At 49.9% G+C, this 17,709-nt stretch overlaps 1 protein-coding gene across 1 annotated transcript in view; it reads right to left on the reverse strand.

Annotated features, from left to right (window-relative positions):
• ASIC4 (acid sensing ion channel subunit family member 4) overlaps positions 1-17,709 on the reverse strand; it is a 316,859-nt gene that overhangs the window by 192,207 nt on the left and 106,943 nt on the right. The window lies entirely within an intron of this gene.

The raw sequence follows: 17,709 nt of genomic DNA on the forward strand, positions 1-17,709 counted from the left end.
TAAATTTGAAGTGGATGAAGTCTTCTGGTGTGCGGGTTTTACGCCATAGGCGTTCAGCACTCCTAGAGCTTCGCTGGAGAAGTTGAGTTTGCGATGTGAGCCAGGGCTGTTTTACTCTGTGTTTGGAGGTTCTGAGGGTGAGGGGAGCTACTTGGTCAAGGGTGCTTCTAAGAGTGTCATTGTAGTGATGAACAGCCAGATCAGGACAGGAAAAAAAGATTGGGGACAGTGATGAGTGTAGGGAGTCTGAAAGTGTCTGAGGGTTAATGGCTCGTAGATTTCTGAATGTGTGATAGGTAGGAGGGTGCTGGGGTGGGCAAGGATTTGTGAGCGTGAAGGAGGGAATGTTGTGGTCAGAGTGGAAGCGGTGATGTTATGATCTCAGTGCGGGTTTGACTTGCACACATGGGGTTAATGTCAGGAACCAGTGCTGATGACTGGCATTTCTGGGGTTAAAGGTTGTGATCCCGGTGCAGGCTTACCTGCACACCTGGGGCTGTGATTGTGGCCTCTCCCAGGTTCTGGGATAGCTTCTTATAGCCTCAGGACGCTCCCATCCCTGTCAGTTATACTTTCGCCCTTGGCATAGTGTGGTGATCCCTGAGTGTGTTTGTGCTGTGTTCTTGTTTATCTGATTCTCTGTGTATGACTCGGTCTGTTCTCTGGATACTGCTTGTTGAATTCTGCTTGGTACCTTCTATGTCTGTTTGGTTTTGATCTCTGCTTGGCTCCGACTCTCTGTTCTGTCTCATCCCTGGTACTTTACTGTTATCTCTGTGTATGAACCGGTTTGTCTGACTTTGAGAATTCCTGCATTAGTGTTCTGCCTATCTCTGATAGCAGGATGCTAAGCCCTGCCCCCTTGTGGTCACATGACCGTAGGTCCTTCACTGCTCACTGACTTTAGCTTCTCCAGGTCCTGTTTCCTTGAACTATCCAGCCGTGTCTGACCCTGGGCCCCTCTGCAGTGTGGGTGAGTCCTTGCTCAGCGGTGGCTGCACGCCGACCTTAACAGGACTGTGACATTATAACTGACTGTTAAGTTTTTGGGTTTTTTTTTTCTCTCTCTCTGCCGAGAAATATGGATCCCATACAATCTTTGGCTGAACAAATGAAAAATCTGACTCAGATGTTTCAGGGTTTATCTCTGGAGCAGCAAGCTCTGGCTCGTTCTCAGCAGCAGGTTTCTGAGACAGTGCGGGGGGACTTTAGCTGCTGGGTCTCTGGGGGCTGGGGTGAGTGATGTTGTTTTGGTGTCCCCAGAACCACTTGTTAAACTGCCTGATTTCTTTTCTGGGAACAAAAAGGAGTTCAGGGTCTTCATGGAGGTTTGCAAACTCTTCTTTAGTTTGAGGCCATGTTCCTCTGGGGACGAAAGTCAGAAGGTTGGGGTCATTATGTCTTTATTAAGAGGGTCCCCACAAGCTTGGGCTTTCTCCCTTCCTCCCACTGCCCCTGAGAAAGTGTCTGAATGTGTTTTTGAGGCCCTCGGGCACAGATATGATGAGCCACACCGAGTGCGATTGGCAGAGGACATGGTGATGAGCGTCTGTCAGGGGAAACACTCGGCTGAGTGGTTTTGTACAGAATTCCGCCGCTAGGCCGCAGAGGTCTCTTGGGACGACGACGCACTTCAAGGACTCTTTCGCAGAGGCTTGTCCGAGCGGTTACAGGATGCCTTGGCGTTACATCCCCCAACTAACTCTCTCGAGGACGCCATGACCCAGGCCGTCCGGATGGACCGCAGGCTGCGGGCCAGGGGGGTGATGCAGTCGGAGACTCCATTGGTCCCTAGTGGAAAAGAGAATGTTTCTGTGCCCATGGACGTAGGGGCTCTCTCCCTGAAGGAAAAGAAGAGACAACGCCGGAGAGAAAAGCAGTTATGCTTCTACTGTGGTAAAACGGGACATTGGAAAAGGGAGTGTCCTGATTGTCCATCTTCAACCTGGTTGACGGGAAACGACTAGGTCTGGGTAGTCAGCGGGGAGACTACTCAGACCCTCAGGTACCCTTTTCCTCATTTTCTAAGGTGCTGCTTCATGTGGAATTGTTAGTGGACGGTTGTTTTTTTCCCTCTACAGCTTTCATGGACTGCGGATCATCCATCAATCTCATTGACTCCCAATTGGTCACACGCTGTAAGATAGGGACAGTTAGACTTAAGGTTCCGATCAAAGTGGTGGCCATTGACTCCTCCCCCCTCACTAAAGAGGGAATTCTCTTTATGTCTGACTTGTTTTCGCTCAAAGTGGGCGCTACCCATGTGGAAAACTTAAGTTGTTTGGTTCTGGACAATCTACCTGCAGGATTGGTGTTGGGCATGCCCTGGTTACAAAGTCATAACCCAGTCATTAACTGGAAAACGGGGGAGATTGTTCAGTGGGGGTTTAATGATTCGATGTTATGTGATAAGTCTGCACTATTGGTTGAACCTGTTAAATCTGTATCTGTGTCATCTGTCGAGCTGGAAGGTATTCCGGAGTACCTGAAAGAATTCGAAGATGTGTTCTCTGAAAGCCAGGCCGAGACGTTGCCGCCACATAGACCCTTTGACTGCGCTATCGAGTTAGTCCCGGGGGCTAAATTGCCTAAAGCCCATCTGTTTAATTTATCTGGCCCTGAGCGCTTGGCCATGAAAGATTACATTGCTGAAAGTCTTCGCAAAGGACACATACGTCCCGCAGTCTCACCTGTGGCGGCAGGGTTTTTTTTTGTAAAGAAAAAAGATGGCGGTTTACGTCCCTGCCTCGATTTTCGTGAGCTCAACAAGATTACTGTACGAAATACATACCCCCTTCCGTTGAGTCCCGATTTGTGTAACCAACTTTGAGGGGCAAAATGGTTCTCCAAACTGGATCTTCGGGGGGCATATAATTTGATAAGGGTCCGGGAGGGGGATGAATGGAAAACCGCGTTCCTCACGACCGAGGGACTGTTTGAAAATTTAGTCATGCCATTTGGTCTTACCAACGCTCCCGCCATATTTCAGAATTTCATCAACGTGGTATTCTCGAATCTCATTGGTCGTTTTGTTGTCATTTACTTAGACGATATTCTGATATACTCTCCCGACAGTCAATCTCATCTGAATCATGTACGAACCGTTCTCCAAGGACTGAGGGAAAATCATCTGAATGCCAAATTGGAGAAATGTGTGTTTTTTGTTCAAGAATTGTCTTTTTTGGGATTGTGTCCTGTGAGGGTTTTCGCATGGACCCTAAGAAGGTGCAGGCCATTGCGAATTGGGTGCAACCCCGAGACCTTAAAGGTCTTCAGCGCTTCTTGGGGTTCACCAGTTATTACCGCAAATTTATTCTGGGGTTTTCACAGGTGGTCAAACCACTCACAGATCTTACATGTAAAGGTGCGGATGTGAGAAACTGGTCCTCGCTCGCAAAAGAGGCCTTTGCGACCCTGAAAAGAAGCTTTATGTCTGCTCCCGTGTTAGTACAGCCAGATCCGTCCAAACCATTCGTCGTGGAAGTGGACGCCTCTAAGGTGGGGGTGGGGGCGGTGTTGTCTCAAGGGCCTGCCACTCTAACCAACCTCAGGCCATGTGCTTTCTTTTCCAAGAGGTTCTCTGCTGCGGAAAGAAATTAGGACGTAGGCAATAGAGAGCTTCTTGCGGTCAAATTGGCGTTTGAATGGAGGCACTTTTTGGAGGGGGCCAGTCACCCGGTTACGGTGATCACGGATCACAAAAATTTGTCATACATTGAGTCTGCTAAAAGACTAACGCCCAGACAGGCCCGTTGGTCACTTTTTTTTCCCCGTTTTCAGTTTACGATTGCATTTCGTCCAGGGTCTAAGAATGTCAAGGCTGACGCCTTATCACGCAGTTTTCAGCCAGTGTCTCCCCCTGAGCCACCGTCCTCCATTCTTCATTCTTGTGATAGCAGAGGTCTCGTCTGAATTGGAACGGGAGATTCAGGGGGCCCAGTAGCGGGCCCCGGCGGCCAAGCCGGAGAGGAAGTTGTTTGTCCCAGAGCAACTTCGCCTGAAACTCTTGCAGGAGTTCCATGAATCCAAGCTGAGTGCTCACCCTGGTATTTTAGCCACGCGTCTGGCGGTGGCTAGGATCTTTTGGTGGCCTACCCTTGGTTCGTACATAAAAAAATTCATTGCTGGTTGTGGGGTCTGCGCTCGTTCTAAAAGCTCTCATAGCCGGCCGGCAGGGGAGCTGATGCCCTTGGCAGTGCCCGAAAGACCATGGACTCGCTTATCCATGGATTTTGTTACCAATCTCCCTCCATCTAAGGGTAATATGGTGGTATGGGTAGAGGTGGACAGGTTTTCTAAGCAGGCTCATTTCGTACCCCTGTCCGCACTACCGTCAGCTGAGACGTTGTCCAGATTGTTTGTGCAGCATGTGATCCGGTTGCATGGGGTACCCCTGAATGTGGTGTCTGATCGTGATGTGCAGTTTGTGGCTAAGTTTTGGCGTGCTTTCTGCAAAAAATTAGGGATGTCTCTGTCCTTTTCGTCTGCATACCATCCTGAGAGCAATGGTCAGACGGAGCGCACTAACCAGTCCCTGGAACAGATCCTCAGGTGTCTAACCTCTGCTAGACATAATGACTGGTGCGATGCACTGCCGTTGACTGAATTTGCCTTCAATAGTCGGGTGAGTCAATCCACGGGTATGACTCCTTTTTTGATCAATTATGGGTTCAGTCCTCATTTTGGTGAGTTTTCTTGTCTGGACTTGGGGTGTCCCGGGGCTGAGGGCTCTGTTCCGCGATTACAGAATACGTGGGCAGAAGTTCAGCGGAGTATATCTAGGTCTCAGGGCAGGTATAAGTTTTTCGCGGACAGGAAACGAACACCAGGGCCCACGTTTCAGGTTGGAGACAAGGTTTGGCTCTCCACACAAAATATTAAGTTGAAGGTTCCGTCAGCCAAGTTGGGACCCAAATTCATTGCCCCATACAAGATTGTGGAAAAAATCAATCCAGTGGCGTATAGGCTGTGCCTTCCACCCTCTTTCAAGATCCCTAACGTCTTCCACAAATCTCTACTGAAACCTTTTGAAGCAGTCCGGGGAGACTCCGAGTCCGCTGCTCCTGTTTTGGTCGAGGGGCAGGTGTAGTACGAGGTTGGTCATATCGTAGATTCCAGGTTGGTACGGCGGTCGGTACAGTACCTGGTTCATTGGAAGGGGTATGGACCGGAAGACAGTTCCTGAGTACCGGCCTGGTTGATGCATGCTGATCGCCTGGTGCGGGCTTTCCATGCTAAATACCCGGGCAAGCCTGGGGGTCCAGAGGCCCCCCCCCGTTGAGAGGGGGGTACTGTCATGATCTCAGTGCGGGTTTGACTCGCACATGTGGGGTCAATGTCTTGAACCAGTGCTGATGACTGGCATTTCTGGGGTTAAAGGTTGTGATCCCAGTGCAGGCTTACCTGCACACCTGGGGCTTATGATTGTGGCCTCTCCCTGGTTCTGGGATAGCTTCTTATAGCCTCAGGACGCTCCCATCCCCGTCAGTTATACTTTCGCCCTTGGCAGAGTGTGGTGACCCCTGAGTGTGTTTGTGCTGTGTTCTTGTTTATCTGATACTCTGTGTATGACTCGGTCTGTTCTCTGGATATTGCTTGTTGGATTCTGCTTGGTACCTTCTATGTCTGTTTGGTTTTGATCTCTGCTTGGCCCTGACTCTCCGTTCTGTCTCATCCCTGGTACTTTACTGTCATCTCTGTGTATGACCCAGTTTGTCTGACTTTGAGAATTCCTGCATTAGTGTTCTGCCTATCTCTGATAGCAGGACGCTAAGCGCCGCCCCCTTGTGGTCACATGACCGTAGTTCCTTCACTGCTCACTGACTTTAGCTTCTCCAGGTCCTGTTTCCTTGAACTATCCAGCCGTGTCTGACCCCGGGCCCCTCTGCAGTGTGGGTGAGTCCTTGCTCAGCGGTGGCTGCACGCCGACCTTAACAGGTGAGTTATTTAGGTGGGAGATTGAACAGAGCCAGGTGAAGACCAGATCAAGGGTGTTGCCGTCCTTGTGTGTCTCAGAGGTTGAAAGCTACGAGAGGCCTAGAGAGGTGGTTAGTGATAGAAGCTGGGACGCAGATGTGGAAATAGAGCTGTTAATGGGGATGTTGAAGTCTCCCAGGAAAAGAGTTGGTAGTTCTGGGGACATGAAGTGCGGCAGCCAGGCTGAAAAGTGGTCAAGGAAGTGGGTGGGTGAGCCTGGGGGACGGTATATGACCGCTACTCTGAGGGACAGGGGACGGAAGAGCCTGATGGTGTGGACCTCAAAATAAGGGAATATGAGTGATGGAACTGGGGGGATGACCTGGAAAGTGCATTGTGGGGATAGGAGTATGCCGCCTCCACCACCATGTCTGTTTGTGGGTTTCGGGGAATGAGAGAATTGTAAGCCACCATAGGAAATGGCAGCAGGACAGACAGTGTCAGAATCCTGGATACAGGTTTCAGTGAGGGCCAACAGATTAAGAGAGTTGTTCAGAATGTAGTTGTGCAGGAAAGGAAGCTTGTTACAAACAGACCGTGGATTCCAGAGGGCATAATTAAAAGATGGAGTTGAGGGAGTGCAAGTAATATTAATTAGATTATTATGGTTTCGATATGAGGTAGGGTAGGGGTTGATGTTGGGGGATGGTGGACCAGGGTTAGGGGAGATGTCAACTGAAATCAGTAGGAGTAGGAAGATAAAGAGCAAATAGTTGTTGGAATTGTAAGTAGTTTTTTTTCTGTGATGTGTTTGGGTAAGATGGGCTGAGGTTTCTCAGGAAGGTGAGGAGTGCATGAGAGCTGTACATGGGAGAGGGAAGTGTAGAGGGGCTGATGTGTATGAGTCGTGATGGAGGGGGGATGGGGTGGTGAATGTGGATGGCAAGGGAACACAGGAGGATAAAAATAAAGCACATGGATAAAGGGGAGAGCAAAGTGTGGCTTACCTGACTCCTGCCCTGACTAACTGCCATGTACAGTGGGGCAAAAAAGTATTTAGTCAGTCAGCAATAGTGCAAGTTCCACCACTTAAAAAGATGAGAGGCGTCTGTAATTTACATCATAGGTAGACCTCAACTATGGGAGACAAACTGAGAAAAAAAAATCCAGAAAATCACATTGTCTGTTTTTTTTTCATTTTATTTGCATATTATGGTGGAAAATAAGTATTTGGTCAGAAACAAGCAATCAAGATTTCTGGCTCTCACAGACCTGTAACTTCTTCTTTAAGAGTCTCATCTTTCCTCCACTCATTACCTGTAGTAATGGCACCTGTTTAAACTTGTTATCAGTATAAAAAGACACCTGTGCACACCCTCAAACAGTCTGACTCCAAACTCCACTATGGTGAAGACCAAAGAGCTGTCAAAGGACACCAGAAACAAAATTGTAGCCCTGCACCAGGCTGGGAAGACTGAATCTGCAATAGCCAACCAGCTTGGAGTGAAGAAATCAACTGTGGGAGCAATAATTAGAAAATGGAAGACATACAAGACCACTGATAATCTCCCTCGATCTGGTGCTCCACGCAAAATCCCACCCCGTGGGGTCAGAATGATCACAAGAACGGTGAGCAAAAATCCCAGAACCACGCGAGGGGACCTAGTGAATGAACTGCAGAGAGCTGGGACCAATGTAACAAGGCCTACCATAAGTAACACACTACGCCACCATGGACTCAGATCCTGCAGTGCCAGACGTGTCCCACTGCTTAAGCCTATACATGTCCGGGCCCGTCTGAAGTTTGCTAGAGAGCATTTGGATGATCCAGAGGAGTTTTGGGAGAATGTCCTATGGTCTGATGAAACCAAACTGGAACTGTTTGGTAGAAACACAACTTGTCGTGTTTGGAGGAAAAAGAATACTGAGTTGCATCCATCAAACACCATACCTACTGTAAAGCATGGTGGTGGAAACATCATGCTTTGGGGCTGTTTCTCTGCAAAGGGGCCAGGACGACTGATCCGGGTACATGAAAGAATGAATGGGGCCATGTATCGTGAAATTTTGAGTGCAAACCTCCTTCCATCAGCAAGGGCATTGATGATGAAACGTGGCTGGGTCTTTCAACATGACAATGATCCAAAGCACACCGCCAGGGCAACGAAGGAGTGGCTTCGTAAGAAGCATTTCAAGGTCCTGGAGTGGCCTAGCCAGTCTCCAGATCTCAACCCTATAGAAAACCTTTGGAGGGAGTTGAAAGTCCGTGTTGCCAAGCGAAAAGACAAAAACATCACTGCTCTAGAGGAGATCTGCATGGAAGAATGGGCCTACATACCAACAACAGTGTGTGGCAACCTTGTGAAGACTTACAGAAAACGTTTGACCTCTGTCATTGCCAACAAAGGATATATCACAAAGTATTGAGATGAAATTTTGTTTCTGACCAAATACTTATTTTCCACCATAATATGCAAATAAAATGAAAAAAAAACAGACAATGTGATTTTCTGGATTTTTTTTTCTCAGTTTGTCTCCCATAGTTGAGGTCTACCTATGATGTAAATTACAGACGCCTCTCATCTTGGTGGTGGAACTTGCACTATTGCTGACTGACTAAATACTTTTTTGCCCCACTGTATAACTGCCGTATTCCTGATCCTTAGCTTCTGCCATGTATAACTGCCTTTTTCCTGATGCTTAGCTTTTGCCATGTATAACTGCCTTTTTCCTGATGCTTAGCTTTTGCCATGTATAACTGCCTTTTTCCTGATGCTTAGCTTCTGCCATGTATAACTGCCGTTTTCCTGATGCTTAGCTTCTGTGATGCTTTGCTTATGGGATGCTTGCGTGCTGCACCCCACACTGCGTGCTTCCCCTTAGGAACTACTACATATATAGGCCACACTACAGGGTCAGGAGAGAGGGATTGTGGGAGCTGGTTGGGTATAATTTGGCAGCAGGGGCCAGCACACCAGGGGGTGGTTAGATGATCAAAGAAACTAGACCAGGCTGTGTCGATATGTTATAGTACCTTCCACCTGATAAGATCTAGAGAGGCCCCAGTCACGGATCTAAAGCAGTAAGTATTACATACAGTGCAACAAATGAACTATACCAAAGCTTTAGCAAGCACATTAAAATATGCAGCAAAATGCAAAAGCAGCAGAAGACAGACAGCAAGCAGAAGCATGGAGCTGCACCATCTGGACATACTGCAGCAGAAAATAGAGGCAGCAGACGTGGGAAGCTGTACCATTCAGGCTGCTTGCTAGCAGTGAATGGAGTAAATACATGCAGGGTGGTTCAGTTGATTACCAGTATTGGCCAGAGTGTGAGCTGCAAGTGTGCAGTATTGGGCAGAGTGTGAGCTGCGCTTTTGCATGAGTAACACATTTGTGTAATTGGATAAGCACTTTAATGATGGATGTGCAGCCCGTCCAGCGGTATGGTGTCAGTATGGGTGACCTGCTCGGGATGGCTCCCGTACATTATGTATCCAGCTTGTGACTAGTGTGTACGCGGCATGTGCTCAGTGTGTGGCACTGGTGGTGTGTTCAGCGTGTGAGTGGCAGGGTTACATATATATCTGGCCGGTGTGCGTTTACTATTTTATATAGCACCTTTTGTAAGTTTTTGCCGCTGCACGATTCTGCAGTAATCCGGAGAGATGTCCGTCGGCCGACATCGTTTCATGCGCATCGGCATCGCCAGTACTGTGTTTCATCCTCCGTTATCGTCACGTTATCTCCCGGGTCTGAGATTATTAAGCGCTGTCACCAGTCAGGAGAGGGTTAAAGCACTTAATCCCCCTTGTTAGGAAGCGGATTTGAAATTCGGAGCCCCGCTGTCCCCCCTCCACCGCTGCTGTCACGCTGGCAAACTAATTAAAGAACAATTAGTTTTTCTGCCTGAGATTTTTTTTTCCTCCTTTTTGATTTTAATGTGAGCACTTATAGTCAATCTATGAAATAGAGAGGGGGAGGATTTACATTCCCCCACAACTTAAATCGCCTGCGCTCCCATTTTACTTCTGCCTTTGTGTGTTACACGCGCCCGGCACAAAGTGCGCTACATCGTATCGATCCCGCAGAAAAGAACAGTTGTTTGAGTTTGTGACACTTTGTAGCGGAGCGAGAACAGAGCTTTCCATGTTCTGTCCTTGGTTTACACACAATGCTCCTGCAGGAGGCGCTGACCACAGGGGGCGATAGCGGGGCATCCGCCAACGACTGGAGTATACCAGCAGGCTGCTCTTATGTGATTAACGGGGCTACAGGCGACGGTCACAGGCGTAAACCGCGGGGGCGGAGCTCTCACACCGCTATTGGGGAGTTCCTGGTAATATCACTGTTCAAAGGGGCCGTAGTACGTATCCATTTATAAATATACCATGGTGGTCTTAACATAAAATAAAAAAGGTGCTCCCCTACCAGAGCCCCATTGTTTCATTGCCGAGTTCCTTCATAAACTGTGTACAAGTGACAAGTAGAAATGATGGAGGCGACGGGCGGTCACCAGACACTAATGATGGAGGCGACGGGGAGCCACCAGATACTGATGATGGAGGTGACGGGCGGTCACCAGATAATGATGATGGAGGCGATGGGTGGTCACCAGATACTGATGATGGAGGCGATGGAAGGGTCACCAGATACTGATGATGGAGGCGACAGGCGGTCACCAGATACTGATGATGGAGACGACAGGTGGTCACCAGATACTGATGATGGAGACTAAGTGCAGTAACCAGATACTGATGATGGAGGCGACAGGCAGGTACCAGATACTGATGATGCAGGCAACAGGCGGTCACCAGATACTGATGATGGAGGCGACAGGCGGTCACCAGATACTGATGATGGAGACTAAGTGCAGTAACCAGATACTGATGATGGAGGCGACAGGCAGGCACCAGATACTGATGATGGAGACGACAGGCGGTCACCAGATACTGATGATGGAGGCGACAGGCGGTCACCAGATACTGTTGATGGAGACTAAGTGCAGTAACCAGATACTGATGATGGAGGCGACAGGCGGTCACCAGATACTGATGATGGAGGCGACAGGCGGTCACCAGATACTGATGATGGAGACGACAGGTGGTCACCAGATACTGATGATGGAGACTAAGTGCAGTAACCAGATACTGATGATGGAGGCGACAGGCAGGCACCAGATACTGATGATGGAGGCGATGGGCGGTCACCAGATACTGATGAGATTTATTTTTCTCTTTTGTTCATTCACTTTGCATTTTGCCAATTGATAAAAAAATAAACTATTAACGCTCTATTTTTGAAAGCTTTTTACTTTGCAGAATTTTTCACATCTGCCTAAAACTTTTGCACCATTTTATATGTGCACAGTGTACTCACGTATCCTAGCCAATATTACATGTGCGTCACTCCACATTGGGCAGGATAATCAGAAGAGCAGCGGCTGTATTCCTACTCCAGTTCCCACATAGCGGATACAGTGTAATGGCTGATAGAATGGGATTTGCACCAACCTTAACATAGGTATATATTAAGTGTACACACATGTATAAACCGCGCATACATCCTGTACATACGCACACACTGTTAGGCACCAGGATTCTCCCGCTGCACAGGATAGATCCTAAGCCTTGTCTGGTGCTGTGGTCTCCCATTCGGGCACAGCCACTGGGATGATTGCTCAGCACAGACTTCAGTCCCAGCACCCTGCCCAGACTCATGCTGCAGGTGTAGTTGCTGCTGGCTCTCCAGCTAAGGCTAGGTTCACATTAGTGTTTCAGTCTGCTGCGTATCATCCTCATGCGCAAATGCTTACAAAACGCATGTTTACGTAGCGTTTTGTATGCGCATAATCTTACGCATGACGGGAAAAAATGCTGTGTGTGCATGCATTTGTATGTGTTTTTGCATGCATTTGCATTGTTTATGCACATGCGTTCGATATGACACCAAAGCATGCGAACATATGCAAACGAATGTCCCTGCGTACACCATGTTAAATATATGTTCGCATAACGCATGCAGATCTATGAGGATCAAATGCTGCGCACATAGACACAAATGTGAAACCAGCCCTACACGTGCAGCACTGTGCTGTGGAGCCTAAGTCCAGATTTTACCCTACTGAGCATGTCCAGGATGTGGTACCTTCCCATTGGTGCTCGGACGTCAGGTGCTCTGGTGATGTGGCAGTTTCTGATTGTTCCACAGGCAAGGTCCTGTCTGTCTGGACTTGAGCAAGGTATGAAAAGCTCTCAATGGCGCATGCCTGTGTGCTAGTATCATGCATTTGGTGGCTACTTTACCACCCTGTGTGCACATGTGCTGCTAATAGCACTGCGAGTGTGTGTCTAGACAGGCAGTGTAGGGATAGAACTCCTGCTTGAACTTAGCATCTGCACCCGGCATCCTCAGGCGCGCGTGCTAAAGCACACCGTGTGTCAGAGCAGGGTCAACCACCAGCTTAGTCTTCCCTGGAGGGTTAAGTTAAAGGGTATAGTCCTTTGTGCGTTGCTTCATAGTACCGGATGTGGTGTAACAGAGCTTGGTACTGTGCACACTGAGTGACATTTAACTCAGTGTGCTAAGGGTATGTGCACACGTTGCGGATCAGGGCCGGACTGGGACTAAAATTCAGCTCTGGCATTTTAAGTTACACAGGCCCACTAGTCACATGGTGACTATATAATATCTCTGTACACTTGTAGGTTACAAGAAGTGAGAGGAGAGTAACACGACTATATAACATGTAGTCACAGCTGTGCCCAGTATTTCAGCTCAGTCCTATTTATTGCTTTTAGTTGCAGTACTCCTCCCAAATCTCTGTCCCCTTTTGTACGCACGGTGACAGAATTCCTGGCAGAACTGCTATCCATTGGGCAACCAGACCCCCTGGTCATAGCCGCCCCTATCATACCTCCCAAGTTTTGAAGAAGGGAAAGAGGGACAAAGACTGCGGCGCACGCCACTGCAAATTTTAGGCCACGCCCTGGCCACATCCATTTCGCAACTAGTCACACCCATGTCCACGCCCAACCGCACCCATTTAGCACTGCTGATCACACTGACTGGTACTGAGGGCACAGTGGCTGGCATTATGGGCACACTGACTGGCACTAAGGAAGAGAGAAAACAGAGAGAGAGAGAGAGAGAAAAAAGAAAACGGAGAGCGAGAGAGAAAGAAAGAACATGGAGAGAAAGAAGAAAGAACAGAGAGAGAAAGAGAGGGGAAAGAAAGAACAGAGAGAGACAGAGAAAGAACAGAGAGAGAAAGAAGTAAAGAAAAGAAAGAAAGAACAGAGAGAAAGAAAGAGAGGAAAGAAAAAGAAAGAGGGGAAAGAAAGAACAGAGAGAGAGAGAAAGAAAATGAGGGAAAGACAGAACAGAGAATGAGAAAAAGAAATAAAGAAAGATTCTATAAAGATACTATAGCAGCCCGGCTTCCATTGTAGTGCCCACCTGAGCCTCCCGGTGCAGGACATATCATGATCCGCTCACATGGGCAGCATCCCCGATTCCCAGGCGATCCTGCTGTCTGCGCTGTTGGAGGAGGACACGGTGATGGATCTGAAGGATCTGAAGCATTCCTAGTTCCGTCACAATCTCCTCATGAAATTATCTCATTTCCGGTCAGCTTCCAGCACATCACTTCCGGTGGACCGTCATGTGTGAGTTTTAAAGCTCCTCGGGGCTCTGCCGTGTACTCCTGTGTCCGTGGGAAAAGCCCGCTTTGTATGCTTCGTACACACTTGGTTCCGCTCCGTACACCTCGTACACACACAGCTCCGCTCTGTACACCTCGTACACACGCGGCTCCGCTCCGTACACCTCGTACACACACGGCTCGGCTCTGCTCCGTACACACACGGCTCCGCTCTGTACACACACTGCTCCAGTCCGTACACCTCATACACACACGGCTCCGCTCCATACACCTCGTACACACACGGCTCGGCTCCGTACACCTCGTACACACGGCTCTGCTCCGTACACCTCGTACACACGGCTCTGCTCCGTACACCTCGTACACGCGCAGCTCTGCTCCGTACACCTCGTACACGCGCAGCTCTGCTCCGTACACCTCATACACGCGCAGCTCTGCTCCGTACACCTCATACACACGCGGCTCCGCTCCATACACCTCACACACGCACGGCTCCGCTCCGTACACCCCGTACACACACGGCTCCGCTCCATACACCTCGTACACACACGGCTCCGCTCCATACACCTCGTACACACACGGCTCTGCTCCGTACACCTCATACACACACGGCTCCGCTCCGTACACCCCGTACACACACGGCTCCGCTCCATACACCTCGTACACACACGGCTCCGCTCCATACACCTCGTACACACACGGCTCTGCTCCGTACACCTCATACACACACGGCTCCGCTCCATACACCTCGCACACGCACGGCTCCGCTCCATACACGTCGTACACACACGGCTCCGCTCCATACACCTCGTACACGCACGGCTCCGCTCCGTACACGTCGTACACACATGGCTCCGCTCCATACACCTCGTACACACACTGCTCCGCTCCATACACCTCGTACACGCACGGCTCCGCTCCGTACACCTCGTACACACACGGCTCCGCTCCGTACACCTCGTACACACACGGCTCCGCTCCATACACCTCGTACACGCACGGCTCCGCTCCGTACATCTCGTACACGCACGGTTCCGCTCCGTACACCTCGTACACACACGGCTCCGCTCCATACACCTCGTACACGCACGGTTCCGCTCCGTACACCTCGTACACACACGGCTCCGCTCCATACACCTCGTACACGCACGGCTCCGCTCCGTACACCTCGTACACGCACGGCTCCGCTCCGTACACCTCGTACACGCACGGCTCCGCTCCGTACACCTCGTACACGCACGGCTCCGCTCCGTACATCTCGTACACGCACTGCTCCGCTCCGTACACCTCGTACACACACGGCTCCGCTCCGTACACCTCATACACACACAGCCCTGCTACATCTACCCTGTAAACCCCTCCTGACCCCACACATACTTCCCTCATCCAGCACCATGACAACAGCACAGCAGAGTCCGGCAGACACCAAGAGGCAGGGCTGTGCGCACAGGACCTGTGATGAGGTCACATTAGGGGCGGAGTCAGGGTTCACATGAGCAGGGGTCTGGACAAAGCCTCCTGATCATGTGACCCCCCCTGACTCCTCCCCTCCTGTGACCTCATCACAGGTCCTGTGTACAGAGAAGAGAGCAGCCAAGCGACGCTGTGAGTGGCTGCGGGGGGGAGGTCTCATGCTACGGCGAGGATGGGGTGCGTGGCGGCTTATCTCCCTGGACAGAAAAATCCCAGGAGGGTTGGAAACTATAACCGTCGTGCACGCAGAGGGCCGGCAGCAGGAACAACAGCCGGGCCAGGGGCCGCATCAGCTGGCAAGCGGCCAGATCAGCGGGCAGCGGCCCACATGACAGCGGCCCAGCGGGAAAATGCTTGGTTGGGCATATTACCAATCCGGGCCTGTTGCGGATTGCTGTGCGGAATTTTCTCCGCAGAATCTGCATGTCTTGGCAGAATCCGCAGGTCAAATTCCGCGCTTTTTTTATGTGGATTTCCTGCGGATTTCCCCTGCGGTTTCACACCTGCGGATTCCTATAATGGAATGGATGTAAAAACGCTGTGGAATCTGCACAAAGCATTGACATGCTGTGGATAAAAAGCATGTGCACAGCAAATTTTTTTCCCCATAGAATAACAGTGTACTGTAAATCACTTGCGGATCCGCAGCAAATCCGCAATGTGTGCACATACCGTAAAAGTGTTTTCTCGCAGCCTTTCTCCGCCATTGTGCTAGCCGCGGTTTCTCCATCACCGCACGGTGGACTCCGGGTTGAGAATGCACCTTATTATAATTTCTTATTTGGTGTGTTCCACCAATCATAACACTCACAGCTCATCTCCCACCGCAGCTCCAACAATTGTCATCTGCACAAATCCCAGGAATTTCCGTCCTTGTCTTTATAGTACACGATTGCTTGTCTTTGTTGCGGAGATACAACCGATGCTCCGTCTTATTACATGTGCATTGTTTTATCAGCCTGAGCAGGGAGCAGCGCAGCTTAACGACCTCCGCCGTATGAGAGAGTCATTATTTTATTTAGCTAAACCCCTTAAAGAGAACATGTCATCCTGACAAATTCTTGGGTTTGAGCATTTCAAAAGCTGAACCCGCGGCTAGTGCCAAAGTGTCAGACAGGTGATGGAAGAGGAAATGGAGCCCAGTCCCTGCAGGACAGTATGATGCTCCAGTACAATGTGAACTGGGCTCACCATGAAAACCATTGCTGGGTCACTAATGAGATTAATGGAGGTCCAACTGCAGAACATCACCATGTGCTTGATTCTGAAGGTCTATATTATGGCCATAACACCCGGATCCCCCAACAGCTCTAATGCACAGAACATAAATGACCACAGGGACCGTGAAAGTCCTTTTTATGGGACTCTGAAATTACCATGGCTGTGTTATAAAATCTGTACCATTTTCATCAATAGGTTATGTGCACACTATACGGAAGGGTGCACATCTATTCCTGGCCCTAAATACTTATGGATCAGCACAGCTCGCCTGCCGCTGGTGTGTTGTGTTCAGCAGAAATCCATCTTCTGGTTTGCTTGTCTTGACTACCTAAAACCATTCACCACTCCTTACAGGTGACATTACAAGACTTGAAGCATTGCAACTTAAGAGAAGTTCTTTCCCCCCAGATAAAACCTGAGCAATACTACTATGGCTCCTTACAATTAGAGTAGAGCAAAAATATTTGTCCTGCCCCAGGCTAGCATCCAGACCTACGTGGCAGCTGGAGCAGTGCAGCCTTTACGGCTGCGTCTGGTATCCGCATACTTCGTGACTGCTATAATATGTCAAAAGAGACACCCAGGATGCCAGACCAAGGATGTCCCACACACAAGAGGCACCCAGGATGCCAGACCAAGGATGCCCCAAGCACAAGAGGCACCCAGGATGCCAAACCAACGATGCCCCAAGCAAAAGAGGCACCCAGGATTCCAAACCAAGGATACCCCAAGCACAAGAGACACCCAGGATGCCAGACCAAGGATGCTCCAAGGACATGTGGCACCCAGAATCCCAAATCAAGGATGCCCCAAGCACAAGAGGCACCCAGGATGCCAGACCAAGGATGTCCCATGCACAAGAGACACCCAGGATACCAGACCAAGGATGCTCCAAGGACATGTGGCACCCAGAATCCCAAATCAAGGATGCCCCAAGCACAAGAGGCACCCAGGATGCCAGACCAAGGATGTCCCACGCACAAGAGGCACCCAGGGTTCCAGACCAAGGATGCCAAACCAACGATACCCCAGGCAAAAGAGGCACCCAGGATTCCAAACCAAGGATACCCCAAGCACAAGAGACACCCAGGTGCCAGACCAAGGATGTCCCATGCACAAGAGACACCCAGGATACCAGACCAAGGATGTCCCATGCACAAGAGACACCCAGGATACCAGACCAAGGATGCTCCAAGGACATGTGGCACCCAGAATCCCAAATCAAGGAAGCCCCAAGCACAAGAGGCACCCAGGATGCCAGACCAAGGATGTCCCACGCACAAGAGGCATCCAGGATGCCAGACCAAGGATGCTCCAAGCACAAGAGGCACCCAGGATGTCAAACCAACGATGCCCCAAGCACAAGAGGCACCCAGGATGCCAGACCAAGGATGTCCCACGCACAAGAGGCATCCAGGATGCCAGACCAAGGAT

Source organism: Dendrobates tinctorius, unplaced genomic scaffold, assembly GCF_039654945.1.
Source record: "Dendrobates tinctorius isolate UK_male_01 unplaced genomic scaffold, ASM3965494v1 ptg000143l, whole genome shotgun sequence".
In the NCBI taxonomy this organism is placed as follows: domain Eukaryota; kingdom Metazoa; phylum Chordata; class Amphibia; order Anura; family Dendrobatidae; genus Dendrobates; species Dendrobates tinctorius.